Source organism: Orcinus orca, chromosome 10, assembly GCF_937001465.1.
Source record: "Orcinus orca chromosome 10, mOrcOrc1.1, whole genome shotgun sequence".
Lineage (NCBI taxonomy): Eukaryota > Metazoa > Chordata > Mammalia > Artiodactyla > Delphinidae > Orcinus > Orcinus orca.
In genome coordinates, this window is record NC_064568.1 from 81,455,214 (window position 1) to 81,475,513 (window position 20,300).

Genomic DNA, 20,300 nt, shown 5'->3' on the forward strand with positions numbered 1-20,300 from the left:
AAGTGTCCCCGTAGAGGAAACGTGCCAGTGGGAATCAAAGAGCTTGGTAATGATAACACTTATGGGTTGAAATCGGGATCAGGTGGGAGGAGGGATTCTATGACAGAAACTCAAAATGAGGTCAGTCCACCTTCCTGAACAACTCACTCTGCTAGGCTGGAACATCTCCAGCGGTTACGATTAACCTCTTAAGGAGAAAACTGTAATTTCCATCACTGATTCTGACATCTACCTTACTGAGACCTAAATGACTTCAACTTTCATTCTCTATCCCTGGTCAAACAGAAACAAAGGATTTGCTCTCGGCAAAAGTGAAAATAAAAAATTTTCGTTCTGAGACGGACTTGAAAATCACCTTGGTGTAACTGTTTATTTTTAAAGAAAGGGACCAATGCCCAGAGTTGATTTTCTTAAGGCTGATGGCAAGTTTAGGATAGGGAACCAGGGCAGCCGGGCTCTATACAAGGATGAGGCACTCTACCTGAACCACTGTGCCTTCCAAACCTCTCAGATTACTTCCGTTTTAATAACAAAGAAATATGCGTGTGCTTTACCATAATCCTGTATTAGGAGGCAATGTTTATTTTAGTATCTCTTACGTGAGCTGAGGTAACTCAGTGGGTGAGAGGAACCCAGAGGCCTTGGTTCTCACTCCTGGCTCTGCCAGCAACTGGCTCCATGAGCTTCAGCAATACTGAGACTTTACTTTTCTCACCAACAATACGTCATTAAAAGCTGGGAAGCATCCTGATTTCAGTAATATTAAAATGCGAAAGACAGCTTGTGTGATTTCACCATGCCACTGACTGTAAGCTGCATCTCTACCCAGATATGTGAAAATGTGAAAAACTGCCTGAAAACGGATGAAATGTGGTGGAAACACACACCTGTAAAGTGGAGGACAAACACCAGCTGCAAAGAGGACTGTGGGCCCGACAGGGGGAGAAAGGGTCTGTCTGGATGGAACGTGGGCCCTTAAGATGTTTCCACCTGAGGACAAAGCCTCCTCCCTCTTACCCCACAACACCGCATTTCTTCTAACTCCCAGGCCTGAGAGCGCCCTTCCTCTTGCTGGCCCTCAATCCAGCTGGTCTCCAAGTTGCGTAGATCTTGTCCTAGAAACAACCTCATGTGATTAGCTCGCTGCAGTCTGTGCTCATGGCTGTGGCTCCAGGTGAGGCCTCACCACTGCCCTGGCCTCCAACAGCCTCCCAGTCCACCCCCACACAGCCCCGGTGTCCGTCCTCGCCAATCCCCGCCACGTACTCTGATCACACTCATATTCTTGGAACACAGGATTCACAACGCACTCCTTCTGGTTCAAAAGCTTCAGCGGTCCTGTTACCCAACATCTCAGGAAAGACAGTAGGCTACTGGGTCAAGTCCACCCAGGCTGGAATGCTTTGTGACCTTGGGCAAGTCTAAAACTTCTGAGCCTCCATTTCCTCATCTGTTAAGTGGGAATGCTCACAGTACCAATTAACAGTACTTGAGATAAACCCACATAAATGGGCTCAATGCACAGTTTGATATGTATTAAGTTTAATAAAAGTGAGCCCCCCCCGCTTTTTTTTTTTTTTGCGGTACACGGGCCTCTCACTGTTGTGGCCTCTCCCGTTGCAGAGCGCAGGCTCAGCGGCCATGGCTCACAGGCCCAGCCGCTCTGCGGCATGTGGGATCTTCCCGGACCGGGGCATGAACCCGTGTCCCCTACATCGGCAGGCGGACTCTCAACCACTGCGCCAACTTGCCTTTCTAACCTTTCTTTCCACTTCTGCCCTATTAGCTTCAGGCAACTGGGCTACTTGCTTTAATGCCCAATGATTCACTTGTTTGCTCTCCAAACTCCCTCTCCTAGAATGCCCACCCTCTGACCTCTGTGCACCCATAAGATTCCTCTATGACAGGTAAAGTGAAATTCAAATATTGATTCAGTTCTGTTTCATTTAATCCAATCATCTCTTTGATGGGGCCTGACATCCTTGGAGGCCCTTATAGCCGACACACCCCCATGTCCACAGAGGCCCTTCCTGAAAGTGTAGTTAGCAGCCAGGTAGGTGAGATGAGATTTAAATCCACTTCCTCAGTTTGGGATGGGCCCCAGGTTATCAGATTTCATTGCTTTAGTTATTACTTCAAGTAACCAAAGCCAAAATCAATCACCTCAAGGCCAAGGACCCTCTTTGGAAGGTGGTGGGAAGGGAAGTTCCCACATGAGAATATGGTAACAAGGGGTCCAGACTAGCTGGCAGTCATCTTGCAAAATCAGCCTATGGACATAACCAACATCTGAGGAGACTTCAGAGAAACAGAGCAAAAGTTCTGCCTATGGGACTTTTCAGGTCAGATGGTCATTTAAGCCCATCTGCATTGGGTTTTCTGTCTCTTGCACGAAAAACAGGCCCATCAGTGCTAGGCACTGATACATCTAACATGGTGAGCTCTGCCATAAAGCTTTCCCAGAAACAGTGAGACAAGCCCCCTGGAAATCTGCTTCTGATACGCTTCTAGTAGAAGGTGCAGATTAAGTATGGGTATAAAAGGATTAAAGTTGTAAACTCATTCAGGAAGCCCTTTGGAGTCAGAAACTGTCCTTCAGCTTTGTATACAACCTCTTCCCCCAAGACACACACACACAGTACACACTCAGTAACTGACAAGTCAATTAATTAATAAAGAGAGTAAATCAAATGTGGGCTAAAAGGAAGGAACAGACTTGACACAGATTTAAAAATGGCAAATTGTTAATCCTGGATGGCTCGAAGATGGACCTTTAATCATGAGGTTAGAGTTTTAAGTTACAGAGTAACAGAGTTACATAAAGGGCAGAGCCCACTGACCAAATCCTCCCAGCAGCAAGGACAGAGGAAGGAGCATGTATGTTACAGAAGACAGAGCTATGTGATTTGGACAAGTCACTTGGCATCTCTAGGCCTTAGTTCTCAATTCTTTATAAAAGAGGTAGGGGATAGCACTTCTCACAGGGAGGCTGTAAGAATTATGTACGGAAAGCAACTATTAATAGGAAGGTGCTCACATCAGTAATACCTGAAACTGAATGCATGCAAAGACAGACCTATTTTGGGAACTAACTAATGGAAAGATTATCCCATCAGTAAAAGAGTTGGTAGGCATAAAAGAGGTATTAGACTTAATTACAAATTTTCTTAGGGGAAGGATGTGGCCCCTAGTAAGAAAGAAATAAAACCATCACTCACACTCTCTACTATCTACTTAGGCATCAAAGTCACCCTAAAGGAAAGTAAACAGTTTTGCCTTGATTTGTATAATTCAAGTTGGAAATAAGACACCCAAGTACTGATACTCACTCCTACAAACAGGAGGGCAATCAACCGTTATGCTAAGAGGAAAAGAGGGGGCAGTGGAAAAAAGTTCCTTGCAGACATCCAAAAATTAAGAATTCTGACACCCCTCCCGCACAAAAAAGAAAAAGGAAGCTCAGTCGATCCCCGGGAAGGAGATAACTCACCTCATTTTCAAAAGTGACTTTGCAGGAATGCTGGCATTAGTGTCTGTGAAAACCTAGTTTTGAATATTTTCCCAGTTACTTGAGATTCTCCAGCTGTATCCTTGGCCACATCCCCTAAACCTCACTCCCCCTTCCCCAAGAAGAAAAATAAGTGAAGAAGAAACATTTATCAAACCACTATTTGGCAAGCCCCATGCTGGGCACTTTCAACTGTGTCATCTCTTGGAATCCCTAACAATTCTGCAACGTGAAACCTGTGGACAGACGAGGAAATTGAGTCAAGAGGGTGAGGACAGTGTCTGAAGTTATGATGTACTTTTCTTGAAAAAAATCTGGCCATCAAATCTTAATACACTTTCTACTTTCACTTTCCAGCCCAGTTCTGTTCTATATTCTGTAAAATTAACCATCTGTAACTATCAATAACACTCTCCCTTTTGTCTTCAGTTAGAAACAGAAAAGAAATACAAAAAAGAGGAACTGTACAGAAAAAATTCCTGGCAATGAGAAGTTATAATCTGGGGTCAGAATCTAAAAGGGACATGAGTGACATTTCTCTTTCAAGTACGGAGCTTTCCTTGGAGAATCCCAGGCAGCTTCCGAACGAACTAAAAAAGTGATCCGCTTCTCCCTAACTGCAGACGGAAAGTTAAAGTGTTTGTCCACAGATAGGCTGTGTCCCTATCTGAGATTATGCACCGAACGCTGTTGGCTGAGAGGTGGTGCAAGCAAAACAAGTGCACACCAACAGGTTATCTACGGAATGGTTAGGCGAACAAGTTACAAAACCTAACAAGCAACGTTAGCTCTTCCGTCCTACCCTATAAAGAAAGCACTTCCTGCCACGGGGCCCGCTATTAAAGAATTAAGGCTGCTCGCTCCCCACTATTCTCCCGCCGCATGCCTAGGTTCCGCAGCCCAGCTCACAAGTCATGCACTGGATTCTTCCATACGGGACTCCTCACCCCTCACCCCAAAGTGGGCCAAATGCATTATCCAGTTTGCAATCAAGAAGCCAGGAGCTGAGCTGAACTACAATCGTGAGCAGGGGAAACCATCAACCTAAAAGTGCAAGGGCACGGAACGGTTGCAAGACACAGTTTAAAAGAACAAGCCTTGCTCCAGGCACGACTCCCTCCACCCCGAGGCGGGCGTGCAGACAGCGGGGATGGGGTGGGGGCCGAGTCTTATTGCGTGTACACTGTAAAAGAAGAGCCTTTTCCTTGCCACTCGCAGCAGACGCGACCCCAGGGCTTCCCCGGCCGGCCCCGCGCTCAGACTCCAGTTAGGGTCTCCCAGGTGGCTCTCCAGTCCCCTCCCCCGCGCTTCCCCACCGGCCTCCCCGAGGATCCGCGGGCTACAGTTATCTGGTTTTAATAAAAACCGAAGCGTTCCCGGGCTAGCGGGCTCCCACTCCGAGGGGCAGAGGCGGGAGGGTAAGAGAGAAAAGGAAAGGCCAGAGGCGCCGCGCACCGACCCGCGCATTGCGACCCCGTGGCAGCTCTCCCAGCTCCCTCGGGTTTTGTTCTCCCCTGAGGAAGCGCGATCGCTCTCGGGGCTCTTCCCCGGACCTCCGGCCGCGCCTTCATCCCGCCCGGGCGGGCAGACCCGAGAGCAAGAGCCCACCCGCCCTACTTCCCGTCGGCGCGCCGGGTGCGTTCCCGCCGCGCCCGTCAGCGTGCACACCGCCCGCCGACTGCTTCCACCGCCGAACAGGTGAGACAGCATCGCGCGTAAACTCCTGAGACGCCCGCACAGCTCTCACCCCGCCCGCCATCGCGCCCGGGAGCGGGCCAGCGCCCCCGGAGCTGCCGAACTCCTCTGCCACGCGGGCGCAGCGCGGGCCGAGCCGGCAGTCGCTCGTGCGCACCGGGCTCAGGACCCAATGGTGGGTCGCAACCCTCGGTCCCGGCCGCGCGCCGGCGCGGGTGTCATGGCCGAGCGGCGGCCGGGCGAAGTTTCCTGGAGCCGCGCGCTTACCTCTTAGGCCGAAGGTGGCTGCGGCTCCAAGAAGTGGCGAGGCGGCGGCGGCAGCGCCCGGGGCCAGCCGAGCCAGGAGGAGGCGGGAGGGAGTGCCGGGCCAGCCGCAGCCGCCGGGACGGGAAGAGGAAGGCTCCGGGTATCTACAATCTGAACGTGGGCTGACCGTGACGTCACAATGGCGCGGCCAGCCAATCGCCGCCGTGAGGCCGAATCAAGCGCTATGATGTCATGCGGCTCCGGAGCCAATCGCGAGACAATAGAACTTTCGTGATTGTAAATTCCAGAATCCGACGCAGTGGGGAACCGTGGTCTGGGTTGGTCCCCTCCGGTTCACGTGTCTCTGGGCAATTTTATCCCCTTTCTTCCTAATAAGCCTGCGTGGAACGCAGAGCCTGCGCAATAGCACCAGTGAAGTTCCCGATGCCCTGAACTCTGATTCTTTTAGTGCCAGGCGTGGCGAGGTTGTGTGGCCGCGTTTGGACAGCAGAAGCCAACTCTGGTGCAGTCTCCTCGCGGGTTCTGAAAGGGAGCCAGTTCTTCTTGGTTTTGGATGATAGGGTTAAATGCCTGCGGAGATCACCGGCGCGAACAAGATAAGGCAACAACAAAAAAGCGCTCAAAACTGATGCTATAGCTTAACTCCTGGTGGGTAGATTTACCGTGATTTTTCTTAGGGATTCTGATTTTCCCTTAGTGATCACTACCAACTCCGTCTCTTCTCAAGACTTTTTGTAGAAGGAGAAAATGTGGTGGAGTAAGTGACGTCTTTTCAGCTAGACAGGTTTAAGCACATAAGACAAAGTGCTTTGTGCTCAGGGCACAAGTGGAAGATCCTTGCTGTTTTTCATTGATATTTGGATAACTTAAGGCCTTCATCATCCTAGTATCCTATGCTTTCCCCATATCCAGCCCCAGAAATTAAGCCTTTCTCCCAGTGCCCTCTGGCTGTATTTCTATTACCCCATGCCCACGGACCCAACATGGTCAACTGTTTAATGTGGGCAAGTTTATTCATTTACGTATTTACAATGTTTATCATGTGCCAGCCGTTCCAGGACCTCGGCCATTGCCCATTGCCTTAAGAATACAGGTGTACAAACTATATACAAATGAGATAATGTAAACATAAACAAATAAGATTTTTAACAGTCGATTGCCATTCAACTCCACAAACACTGACTTCAGTTTGACAGATACTATGCTAGGTGTTAGAAATAAAAAACTGCAAGGATCCCCTCCCCCTGTGAAATGATATAGTCAGGAAACAACCATGCAGAATGGTAAACACTACGATGGAAACCAAGATAAGGAGATTAATGAAGAACTGTCTGTCAAGGGGCATGTGAAAAGCATATGCCAGAGGCCTAGAAGAGTTGGGCAAATGTATCTCCTTTATTCTTCACTTTTCTGCCCGAAGTTCAAGGCCAGAGCTGGTTCAGCTCTTCATCACCCTAACAAGTTCTATCCTTCCAGGTTTTAAAAGTTTCAAATTTAACTTGATATTCCAAAAATCTCCAGTTTTACCCAGACACAATTGTTTTTGCTGTGTTCACCTATCAAAATGTTTCGGCCATACTACCAAAATATCTGTATTTATTTTAAATTATGGACTTATATAACTGTCAAGTCATACATTAAATATTAAATAATTTTTCGTATTTTAAGAGAAAAGTAAACACAAATTTCTATTATTTTATTCCTAGCCTTCAAAGGACGCCTTTTGGGCTTCCCTGGTGGCGCAGTGGTTGAGAGTCCACCTGCCGATGCAGGGGACACGGGTTCGTGCCCTGGTCCGGGAAGATCCCACAGGCCGCGGAGCGGCTGGGCCTGTGAGCCATGGCCGCTGAGCCTGCGCGTCCGGAGCCTGTGCTCCGCAACCAGAGAGGCCACAACAGTGAGGGGCCCGCGTACTGCAAAAAAAAAACAAAAACAAAGGACGCCTTTTCATATGCCCTTGACAGATATGCCTTAGTTATTGTCTGTGTATCTTGGTTTCCATTAGAGCATTTTTCACTCTGCATTGTAGTTTCCTGACTGTCCCATCTTGTTCAATCCATGGGGTGCTTGTACCTTCACTTTAAAGAGCCCTGGCGTTAGATTGTAAACTCCATTGGAGGGAGAACCATGTTGAATTTTGCTCATTATTTATCCCCAGATCTTACTACAGTCCCTGATATATAATAAGAGCTTAGTAAATATGTTTTGAATAAGTGTGTGAGCTCTTACTCCCCCTCACCATCATCACACTGGTGCTTCCATTTTCTGCTCCAGACCTCCAACCCTCTGTCAGATAGTTATGTCCCAGGACTATTGACTCCTCTCAAACCTAGGTTAGTAAGGTCATGTTCTCATTCTTTACCCATCCAGAGACTTAGGGTTCCCAATACATATATGATTTAGGGAGAAATTTCTGTCCCCCAGACAACTCATCTTAACCCTGCAGTGTAAACTGACTACCATGACTTCGGTATGAGTTACTCCATATGGCAACACCATCGCATTCATGGATAAAGTTGCAAGAAATGACTCTTCAACTTAACTGTGGGTATTTTTTTTCAAAATAGATCAAGAGAATGCCTAGGATTCCATGCCAGGGTTCAAGGAAAGTGTGTTATTGAGTGTCAGAATCAAATTCCTGGCCAGTTGGGTTCTAGACCCTGTGCTGGAGCCATCCCAATCCTTACAACCAGCCTGTCAAAAATGAACCCAAGGGGCTTCCCTGGTGGCGCAGTGGTTGAGAGTCCGCCTGCCGATGCAGGGGACACGGGTTCGTGCCCCGGTCCGGGAAGATCCCACATGCTGCGGAGCGGCTGGGCCCGTGAGCCATGGCCGCTGAGCCTGTACCTCTGGAGCCTGTGCTCAGCAATGGGAGAGGCCACAACAGTGAGAGACCCGTGTACCGCAAAAAAAAAAAAAAAAAAAGAACCCAAGTAGGTGCAGTACACAGCCCTGTAACTCTTACTTGTTTCCCTATAGCAGTGGTCCCCAGCTTTTTGGCACCAGGGACCAGTTTCATGGAAGACAATTTTTCCACAGACCAGGGTAGGAGGTGGGGGCATGATGGTTTCGGGATGATTCAAGCACGTTACATCTATTGTGCACTTTATTTCTATTATTATTACATTGTAATATATAATGAAATAATGATACAACTCACCATGATGCAGAATCAGTGGGAGCCCTGAGCTTGTTTTCAGTTGCCACTCACTGATAGGGTTTTGCTATGAGTCTGCAAGCAATTGATTTATTGTGGTCTCTGTGCAGTCAAACCTCTCTGCTAATGATAATCTGTATTTGCAGCCGCTCCCCAGTGCTGACATCTCCACCTCAGCTCCACCTCAGATCATCAGGCGTTAGATTCTCATAAGGAGCGCGCAGCCTAGATCCCTCACGTGTGCAGTTCACAGTAGGATTTGCACTCCTATGAGAACCTAATGCCGCTCCTGATGTGACAGGAGGTGGAGCTCAGGTGGTAAGGCGAGCGATGGGGAGCGGCTGTAAATGCAGATGAAGCTTCTCTCGCTTACCCACTGCTCACCTCCTTCTGTGTGGCCCGGTTCCTAACAGGCCACAGACTGGTACCAGTCTGTGGCCCGGGGGTTGGGGACCCCTGCCCTATGGCATCCATGGTAGTCCCCTGAGAAGTGATTGTTGAATTGTCTTCACATAATAGTTACCTATTTTATTTCTTCTCCTCTCCCTCCTCCTGCTTTTCTTTCTTTCTTTTTAAATTCTGGCAGCATTCTCCCTTCTGTGATCCCAGGTCTCCTCCAACCATACACTTCCAACTGTATCAGAAGGTTGCTTCAGTATTAAGAAATATTGGGAGATTTGTTCTATTGTTGTAGCATCTGAAGTTGAATTAAGAAATATGATTGAAAGTTTCATTAGAATGCTGTTCTAATGAGTGCTGTTTGATTTAAAGATGAAATACTACATGTGCTTAGGAGGTATTTGCACAACCCAATGAAACCTCTCTTTTGAGATAAAATACAAGCCTATGTTTGCCTCTGGACATTTGAATGTTGATTAAAATATAAACCAAGTATAAGCTAGTTTATGCTAAGGGTAACACTATTCAGTCTCTGCCTTTTGTTTTTCCTCCCCATGATCTTACTTTTTTCTTCTTTTCTAATTTGTGTTTTCTGTTATCTTGTTGCCAGGGGCTCCCATTGGCCTGGCTTGTCTTGCTGGAGAGAGAGAGAGATTAAAGGGCAGTTTTCTTTCCTCCTCAGACCTTGGGGTTTGTTCCATGCTTCCTTTGTTACTTTGCTGCTACTCCTCCTTGTTGCTGGTCAACATGTAACCAGGTTTATCTCTATTCCTGTCCTTGAGTGTTCATCCTAATGGATGTGAGCTACTGAAAGGCACTGCCCATGCCTGTCTACCATGTTGTTTTCCCAATGGCTAGCAGAACCTCTGGTAAATAGCGGATGCTCATAAATATCTACTGAATGAGTGAACAATTTGACCTGTTTCTGGATTCTCTGGTCTTTTCTTCTCCACTTCCTTTTATAGTCTTTAGTACTCTATCTGGGAGCAACTGGGCAATGAAAGGCATCTGTGTCCTCACTTCTCTCTATCTATATTACTTCCTAGGTGTATTATCACCCCCCTTTTATGGCTTTGGATTCCATCTACAATCTGCTGACTCCCCAATGTATTTCTCCAGCCCAAACTTTCCCCCTGAATTCCAGACTTATATACTTAACTGCCTATTAATGACTCCTCCTCTTGGGTGTCTGTCTAAAAGGCATCTCAGACTGAGGATAAAAAGTGAACTCTTGATTTTTTTCCCCAGACCTGCTCCCTCTGTGGTGTTCTCAAGGCAAACACCTTAGAGTTATGTTTAACTCCTCTTTCTTTCACATCCTATCTTCATGCATCAGCAAAATCCTGCCTCGTCCATCGTCAGAGCATATCTAGAATCTGTTTACTTTTCACCCTCCTTATGACAGCCACTGGTTTAAGTCACTATCAGCTGTTTCCCAGAATTTTGCAATAGTCTCCAACTTGACCTCTACTTCTGTGTTTTCCTCCTACAGTCTATTCACAACCCAGCAGCCTGAGCAATCCTCTTAAAACCAATGCCAGATTAAGTCACTTAAAACAATCTATCAAACTCTTAACTCAGTAAAAGTCAAAACCCTTAAAACAACATATAAGACCTTTGTCATTTCTTGGACCTTCTAAAGCTACTCTGTCTTCCACCTGCAACGGCCTCCTTCTTATTCCTTGAGCACACTAAGCACTAGAATTGCCTCAGGGCCTTTGCACTTACTCTCCCCCATGCCTAGAATAATCTAACCCAGAAATCTCCAAGGCTTATACCCTTGTTTCACTCTGATCTCTATAAATGTCATCTTTTGGGGAGTTCTCCTTGATCACTATCTAAATTTGTAACATCTCCCTCCTTGCCTTCCTTTTACTCTGCTTTATTTTTCTCCTTAGCACTTATCACTGTCAGACATACTAGAGATTCACTTTAAAATTATTTGTTTATTTACTTGGCTGTTCTGGGTCTTAGTTGTGGCACGTGGGATCTTTGTTGCCGCGTGCGGGATCTTTAGTTGGGGCATGAGGGCTCTTAGTTGCGGCATGCATGCGGGATCTAGTTCCCCGACCAGGGATCAAACCCAGGCCCCCTGCTTTGGGAGCATGAAGTCTTAACCACTGTACCACCAGGGAAGTCCCTATAGGCTCACTTTTAATCTTTGTTTATTCTCATCCCCCTGTTAACTCACCGAGGGCACAGACTGTTCTGTTCACCACTACTTGAAACCCCAGCACCTGGAACATTGCCTGGCACCTGGTAGGAGCTCAGTCAGTACTTATTAAATGGATAAATTAATGAACAAATGAATGGAAAATTGAAATGCAGATCAGTAAGATATGCTTTTACTAGGAACCCCTTGGCCAAAAATTAAGTCTAAGAGAAAGAAAATAACAACTATAATAATTTAAAAAATGACTATCGATGGGTAATATTTTTCTGTTCCCCATTAATGATAGTTTTTCCTGCCACCTTTCTGAAATGTTAAAATCTGAAAAGTTAACACACTCCAAGAGAATACTTAACCTTTTTAAAGTGCTATAAAAGAAGAAAGACTATAACTATGGTTACGATGAAAAAGACATACCATTGTCTTAAATTGGTATGAATTCGGGATGTCTTACTCTTCTATAAATGCATCAGTTACCTTTTTTTAAGAATTAATTAATTTGTTTTTGGCTGTGTTGGGTCTTCGTTGCTGCGTGCAGGCTTTCTCTAGTTGAGTGGGTGCTACTCTTCATTGTGGTTCTCGGGCTTCTCATTGCAGTGGCTTCTCTTGTTGCAGAGCACGGGTTCTAGGTGCGCGGGCTTCAGTAGTTGTGGCAGGCGGGCTCAGTAGTTGTGGCTCGCGGGCTCTAGAGCACAGGCTCAGTAGTTGTGGCGCACGGGCTTAGTCGCTCCGCGGCATGTGGGGTCTTCCCGGACCAGGGCTCGAACCCATGTCCCCTGCACTGGCAGGTGGATTCTTAACCACTGCGCCACCTGGGAAGTCCTGCATCAGTTATCTTGAATATCAAGCACTTTCTCTTGAAATAGAGACTGTTACATTTATTTAGATGATAAGTCAAATTTGGCACCAGTTCTTTTTCTTTTTACTACTTATAAATTTCTAAAGCCTTTCCCAATACACTCTCCTTTTATCCTTTCAGCACTATAATGAGATGAGAAAATTGAGCCACAGAAGGGTTAAGTGACATCGCAAGGCTGCAAAGCCAGTAAGTGAAAAATTAAGATTGAATTCAGGTCTCAGTCCTCAACCTCTTTACGGGCTGAGCTTTGTCAAAGGTAAGATCTTAAATCAGAAGAGCTTCTCAATGTGTCTTTTACTTTGCTGGTTATCGAAAGAGAAATTTCTCAATTGATATATTTCATTCTATAACATACGAAGAAGCTAAAGAATTCTAGGAAGTAGACAAAAGCAGATGATAACCAAAATTCTGGCTAAAAGCTATGTGCAACTGGCAAAGAGTAGTGACATGGTTCTGTTGTTAAGAACATGCTTGTGTGGACTACGTCCTGGTCGAGCAGTGTGTTCTATAAGTGCTCTGGATGATTTTGGAGTTGGTGATATAGCACAGAATATGCTTTGCCCTAATGCTGTTATTTATGAAACAAGTTTTCCAAATATTAGCCATAATTGGTTTAATTATTCTAGGTTATGTGATGTATTAATTATATGCATAACGTGTCATAAAACGCCTTGCTTTTGTACACCTGCAATTTATTTTATTTTATTTATGTTTGGCTGTGTTGGGTCTTCATTGCTGTGCGCAGGCTTTCTCCAGTCGAGGCGAGCGGTGGCTTCTCTTGTTGCAGTGCGCAGGCCTCTCATTGTGGTGGCTTCTCTTGTTGTGGAGCGCGGGCTTGAGGTGCACGGGCTTCAGTACTTGTGGCTCATGGGCTCTAGAGCAGAGGCTCAGTAGTTGTGGTGCACGGGCTTAGTTGCTCCGCGGCATGTGGGATCTTCCCAGACCAGGGCTCGTACCCGTGTCCCCTGCATTGGCAGGCAGATTCTTAACCACTGCGCCACCAGGGAAGTCCTGTACACCTGCAATATTAGACATTCTATATTACATGTCAAAAACTGGCGGTGCCATTTCTTTTCACAATCTCAAATTCCCTCTTTGCTGAAAGTAAATGTGGCATCTAAAGTGTCAAGTGAAATCTACAAGTGTATGTTGCAGTTCTATTATTTCTGCAAACTATTGCTTGGCATGTGTTGGTGAAGCACATTTATTTTTTTTGAAATTCATATATTCCCTGATGTCAGGTTCACTCAGTCAATTCTCTTTCAGGTTAAATAGCTTTATAGTATTGTCTTCCAATCTGAATGATTAAATAATGCACTGCCCTCCATCAGATGTATTTCAACAGAATGGACGCAGGTATACAACTTAAAAAGCTGTCAGATATCCCACGCTTCCACTGCAGGGGGCAGGGGTTCGATCCCTGGTCCAGGAACTAGGATCCCACATGCTGCATGTGCGGCCAGAAAAACAAAAGAAACAAAAAACAAAAACTGGGGCTTCCCTGGTGGCGCAGTGGTTAAGAATCTGCCTGCCAATGCAGGGGACACGGGTTCGAGCCCTGGTCTGGGAAGATCCCACATGCCGCGGAGCAACTAAGCCCGTGAGCCACAACTACTGAGCCTGCGCGTCTGGAGCCTGTGCTCCACAACAAGAGAGGCCACGACAGTGAGAGGCCCGCGCATAGCGATGAAGAGTGGCCCCGCTCACCGCAACTGGAGAAAGCCCTTGCACAGAAACGAAGACCCAACACAGCCAAAAATAAATATAAATAAATTAATTTAAAAAAAAACTGTCAGATACCCTATACACATAAAATTGTTTAAAGTCTAGCAAATTAAAAGTACAATAATATGTTATTACTTGTGCATTTTGCTAATCAGGAAGATTAACTTCTACATAGTCTTTTGTTGTTGTTGTTGTTGTTTTTTGTTTGTTTTTGCGGTACGCGGGCCTCTCACTGTTGTGGCCTCTCACGTTGCGGAGCACAGGCTCCGGACGCGCAGACTCAGCGGCCACGGCTCACGGGCCCAGCCGCTCCGCGGCATGTGGGATCTTCCCGGACCGGGGCACGAACCCATTGGCAGGTGGACTCTCAACCACTGCGCCACCAGGGAAGCCCCCAGTCTTTTTTTGTTTTTTTAGAAAATGTTGGGGGTAGGAGTTTATTAATTAATTTATTTATTTTTGCTGTGTTGCATCTTTGTTTCTGGGCGAGGGCTTTAGTTGTGGCAAGCGGGGGCCACTCTTCATCATGGTGCGCAGGCCTCTATCGCGGTGTCTCTTGTCGCGGAACACAGGCTCCAGACACGCAGGCTCAGGAGTTGTGGCTCACGGGCGTATTTGCTCTGCGGCGTGTCGGATCCTCCTAGACCAGGGCTCGAACCCATGTCCCCTGCATTAGCAGGCAGATTCTCAACCACTGTGCCACCAGGGAAGCCCTCTACATAGTCTTAATTTATATGTTGTCTTTTCGTTTTTCTCTCCACTTCCTCCCACCCTTTTTACTTTCTGAATGTAACCTAGAACAGAATGTTTCTTTCCTATTCTCCCTGTAACCAGAGCACTCTGTACAGGCCTTTGTTTTATCACTTGTGATATTAATGTTGTAATTATTTGCTTTTACTTCTCTAACCCAACTCAAGGCTGGAAGATGTGTCATTTATCTTTGTTCCTCTAGCATTATGCTATACCAGATACGTAGTAGGCATTCAATGAATGTTTATTGAATCAGATTTTCAAAGGCCATTTACTTTCTTCATGATAAGGACAGCAAATAAAACATAGTAGGCTGTTTCAGGATATGCATGAAAGGTTTTTGGAGCCCCAAGTTTATTTCAGCAGTTTAATGTTCTTTAATAATGCTAGGCAGCTTCTGAAAGTGCCACCAATGATCTCTGGCACCTGATATTCATGTCCATGGATTAGACCTGGTAACTTGCTCCTAATAGATAGAAAGAACATGGCAGAAATCATGGGAAAAAAATGATGGAATGACATTTACAAGATTAGGTAGAAAAAAGTGACTTCTATCTTATTGGCTCTCTCCATATAGCTTCTTGACTTGCATGCTTTGATGAAGCAAGGTGCCATGTTGGAGGTGCTCACATAACAAGAAACTAAGGGTGGCTTCTAGCCAATAGACTGCTAGGAACTGAGGTCCTCAATATGACAGCCTACAAGGAACAGAATCCTGCCAACAAAGTGGATCCTTACCCAGTGCAGCCTTGAAATGACTACAGGCCCACTGGGCATCTTGACTGTAGTCCATGAGAAACCCTGGAGCAGAGAACCCACCTAAGTAAGTGATGCCCCGATTCCTCACCTACAGAAGCTTTGAGTTAAAAATGTTGTGGCGGACTTCCCTGGTGGCGCAGTGGTTAACAATCCGCCTGCCAATGCAGGGGACACGGGTTCGAGCCCTGGTCCAGAAAGATCTCACATGCCGCGGAGCAACTAAGCCCGTGCGCCACAACTACTAAGCCTGCGCTCTAGAGCCTGCGTGCCACAACTACTGAAGCCCACGCACCTGGAGCCCGTGCTCCGCAACAAGAGAAGCCACCGCAATGAGAAGCCCACGCACTGCAAGGAAGAGTGGCCCCTGCTCTCCGCAACCAGAGAAAAGCCTGCGCACAGCAGCGAAGGCCCAATGCAGCCAAAAAATAAAATAAATTTATATAAGAAAAAGGATCTTCCCTGGTGGCACAGTGGTTAAGAATCTGCCTGCCAATGCAGGAGACATGGGTTTGAGCCCTGGTCCAGGAAGATCCCACATGCCGCGGAGCAACTAAGCCTGTGCGCCACAACTACTGAGCCTGTGCTCTAGAGCCTGTGCTCCACAACAAGAGAAGCCACCGCGATGAGAAGCCCGTGCACGGCAATGAAGAGTAGCTCTCGCTAGCCGCAACTAGAGAAAAACCCCGCGCACAGCAACGAAGACCCAACGCAGCCAAAAATAAATAATTTTAAAAAAGAAGTCACTAAGCTCTGAAAGTGTGAAAACCTGGGAAGTTGCGTTCTGGTTAAATAAATTAAGAAAAATTCCCAAAGACTAGGGATAAAGGGTGCTACAGTGAGTGTATAGGAGAAGCACAAAAAAGACAAAATGAATATTCAGGAAACATTCATGAATAGTCTATTCACTTCTTAAATTTACCTGGGCACCTAGCCGGGTATCTGCAAGTCAGTTAATGCTACGTTGATATTTCCTGAATGTTCTTTGGGGACCTGGTGTGTGCCAGGAATTGAGATAATAAAACTACAATACTTGGTAAAAAAGTGATGTACCTTAAGAAGTGCAGAAAAAGGTGCCCCAGGAATTCAGGTATTGGAGAGGATGAGAAAAGGGTTTTGAGGCAGCAGGGCCTTTGCAAAGGCTATACACTCCACTTAAAACTGCCCACCTCCCCTTTTCCAGGTCTCAACTTAAAAGTCACCTTTTCAGGTAGGTCTCCCCTATTACCCCGGCTAAAATCAGTTCCTCACCTCCTTTCCCTCAGCCACTAGTTTACGCTCAATTCACAGCACTTGACACAATCTGCGACTGTTTCGCTTGCTATTTTTATCCCTACCTTCCCAATTAGGCTTTAGACTTCGTGATGGCAGAAACAAGTCCGCCTTGTTCACTGGGGTGTGCCAGGCATAAAGTATGCGCTCAACAGATATTTGCTGGATGACCCAATGTAAAATGCGAAGTCAAAAAAGGGTGCTGGTCGAGGGATGGAAAAAAGCTGCGTGTCCGGACATGGATTCCTGTCATAGCTCGTCCTCCGAAGAGCTCCGGGCCATCTTTGCACCAACAGGCTCCGAGAGCCCAGGAGGGATCCTCATGGGGTGGGGACGCCCTTTGCGCCGGCCGGAGGGGCGGGCGCGGCTTTTCCTCCCCCACTGCAACCTCCCGCGCCCGAGTCTGGACCTCAACACCTCCGGGGCCCCCATCACTTCCGGGCCCTACAGCCACGCCGGGCCCTGGGACCACAGCCCGGCCCCCGGACCCCTCCTCCACTCTCAGGGCGTGGGGACCGTTAACCGCCTGCGGCGCAGGGCGGTGCCACTCCGGCCCCGCGCCCGGCCGCGCTCCACCACCCGGCGCCCTCCGCGGCCCCGCCCCGCTCCCCCGCTGCGGTCACCCCATTCATCCAGCGGCCGTGCCCGCCAATCACCGCGCACCCACAGCTCCGCATCTGGCGATGGGGCGGGGCCGCGCCGGGCACACGCTCATCCCTTCCCGGCCCCGGGCTCGGGCCCGGCCTGGGTCAGTCCCTAGCAGTGACCTGCCTCGGCCTAGCGCTGACCTGGCGTGCACTTGGGTGAGGGTGGGGAGACGCCGGGCGAGGGGTCGGAAAGCTGTGCGGGCCGGACGGAGGAGTCCTGGGATCTGAGGGTGGTCGGGAAGAATGGAAAGTGGTCTTGACTGCAGCGGTCCCACTCCCCTCGGACCTAGAGCCCAGAGCATCCAGATTGGCGCGTAGGAAGCTCCCGGTCCCGAGCCGCGCCCTGGGTGGAACTGGGTGGGGCAGGAGAAAAGGGAATATGAAGCAGCAGGAAAATGTGGCTCTGGACAGATCAGCCCAAGTGCGATGCTAGGGAAGGGCTGTGGAGAGAAGCCTGAAGTCCTTACTCATCTCTCGCAGTCATCTTTTATAATCCGGGAATTACCCCGCAGTGGTAGACTTTGTTAATGCTTGTCCAGGCTGCCGAGGGTGGGGATAAAACAAAAGGCTGCTTCTGTAGAGGTAAAATTATATTTACTCTTTGTATCTTCAAAAATTGTGTGATATTGAAAATATCTGTCCTACTATGTTTCATAAATGGGCTTTTGTTTTTTCTTCTGAGCTATCTACCATAATGTCTTATTCATCAGGAAGGATTAAGAGGAAACCTAGTGGCTTTTCTGTTGATGGCAGAGGTCACTCCCTTCTTCCTCCCCCTCCCTTCTGCCCCCTCCCCAAACCGTAAGGCACAGAAAACAGTTTGACCGCAAACTGCTGCTAGATATTTTCACTTCTCACCTAGTCCCCCTAACCAGTCTGTAGTAATAGGTATTATCACCTGTTTTAGATGTCAAAACAGGTTCAGAGATTAATCTGGCCAAGATCACAGTTTGTGTATCGCAGAGTTTGGGCCCTTTCCACACTTCTTACCCCCGGATCATGGAATCCACAATAAATGGAAGGTAGAAAGGAATCTAATGCTTTTGGCACCCTTAGCTAAGGACGGTGCATCTAGCCCAGTGTGCAAGCACTTCTTGGAGATGGGTTTGTATTTCTTGAGAACTCTGTCAAGTACATAGTTTTCATGCCAGAACTTTGAAGGGTAGAAGGAGAGTTCCTTGAAGCTCTGAAATGCTAGGTCACATATGGGCTGATGTCTTTTGTAACCCTAGCCTGACCTGAAACAAAACCCCTTTTTGTAATTAAGTATTGCCTGCCGGGATGCTGGAGGGCTGCCCAGGTCTTGTTCAGGGACTTCATTCTTTGTGGCAAGCAGAGTACAGAAAAGTTGGATCAAAGAGTTAATTAGGTCACAGAATGCTTTTTGGAAGGAGAAAGTAGCAAACTATGATTAGACTTTGACCTCAATCCAATTTAACAGATTGACTGGGTCTGTCTGCTCCATACTCCAGGCTGTGGACAAACAAAGATGGGTGAGAAGCTTTTCCACCTGCTGGAAAAGATTACAGTTAGGGTGAGGTGCATTAGTGACCTGAGTGTATGAATAACAGTGAAGGAAGGCAGTACATACAATGACAGTAGATAAATACAAGCTAAGAATTATGGTTCAGCTTTGACCAAGCAGCGTAGGTCAAAAGGCTGAAGAAGGAAAGAAGGGCCCTTTTAAGAGCCAAGCTGCAGAGTCAGGACTTTTCTTCACCAGTCAAAGTGGCCTTTAAAAGAAATGCCAGCCCAACATTCTTAACTGTTCTTTAATAGCTTTCCTGTTGCATTTGGTACAAAATCCCAAATCCTTACTATGATATAAAAACCTGCCTAAGCTGGGTCCTGCTTACCTGCCCAGCCTCCCCACTGTCTACACTGAGTCCTGCTTATGTACCCATTTGCGGCCCGGCTGTCTACACTTGCACCATTCTACTCATCTCTGTTTCTCAGAGACGAAACTTTTTCTCACCCCAGGCCTTTCACACGCGCTGACCCTCTGCCTGTCACTTTACTACCCTGTCCCTCTTCTATACCCCGTTCCCCAGCTCATCTGTCCTTCCTTCTCAGCTTCAAGTTGCTTCCTCTGAGAAGCTTCTCTTCTACATAAAGCCCACTATTATAACTCCCATCAGATCTTTTTTTTTTCTCCAGGTACTTATCAAAAATTTTAAGATACTGTTATTCATGTGATTCTGTTTGACATCTGCTTGTCCTGTCATCACACCCTTTTTTTCCATAAGGTTTATAACTATAAATATGTGTGTGTATATATATATATGTATATGTATATGTATTTATGCAATCACTTGTTTTTAATGTCTGCTGGCCCCACCTGGTTTGGGGCTCCATGCATAGATGTGTTTCCCGTTATATCCAGTGGTTAGCACATTGTCAGTGCTCAATAAATATTTCTCGAGTTAATGATCAGGATCAGTTGTTGGGAAATAGTGGGAGGCAGGCTGAGTAAGGGAGGATGGAGTGGATTGTATAGCACCAAAAGGAGGCGTTTCTACTCAGTTGGTTAGACCTGCCCTCTTCAGTATGGGAGCCACTGGCCACACGCGGGTATTTAGCACTTGAAATGTGACTAAGGAACTGAATTTTAAATTCTATTTAATTTTAATTAATTTACATATTCTAAAGTATATTTGGAACAATGTGGGCATGTGAATCTACTTTTTCAAATATATATGTTATGAAATCTAAACAGAGATCAATTTTTTGTTGAAAATTTATCATCTGAATTGAGAAGAAATACGCTGGATTTTGAAAACCCCATACAAAAAAATAATGTAAAGTATCTCATTTTTTCCTACTGATTACATGTTGAAATTGTAATATTTTCGATATATTAGTTTAAGTAAAATATATTTTTAGAATTAGTTTCACTAATTCTGGGATATGCCCAAAGAACTGAAAATGGGGACTCAGACAGATACTTGTATACCAGTGTTCATAGCAGCATTATTCATAATAGCCCAAAGATGGTCACACCCAAATTTCCATCAACAGAGGAATCAATAACCAAAGCACGATATATATAATGAAATAGTATTCAGCCTTAAAGAGGAATGAAATTCTGACACACA

At 46.6% G+C, this 20,300-nt stretch overlaps 1 protein-coding gene and 1 long non-coding RNA gene across 5 annotated transcripts in view; one reads left to right on the top strand and one right to left on the bottom strand.

Moving 5' to 3' along the window:
* Positions 1-5,650, bottom strand: part of ELOVL5 (ELOVL fatty acid elongase 5) — a 71,218-nt gene extending 65,568 nt beyond the window's left edge. The window contains exon 1 of one of the 4 annotated variants that reach the window (XM_004285616.4): positions 5,471-5,650. The gene's annotated coding sequence lies outside the window, so the exon portion shown is untranslated. Of the gene's footprint in view, positions 1-1,017; positions 1,040-3,490; positions 3,912-5,255; positions 5,396-5,470 lie in introns of those variants that run through there. The other 3 variants (XM_033416262.2, XM_033416259.2, XM_033416261.2) reach the window with 3 other exon arrangements.
* Positions 5,651-5,683: 33 nt separating this feature from the next.
* On the top strand, positions 5,684-16,652 carry LOC125965528 (uncharacterized). Its single transcript, XR_007479513.1, has 3 exons — positions 5,684-6,118; positions 12,176-12,311; positions 15,108-16,652. It is a non-coding gene; the product is annotated as an uncharacterized LOC125965528 (long non-coding RNA).
* Positions 16,653-20,300: the final 3,648 nt, after the last annotated feature.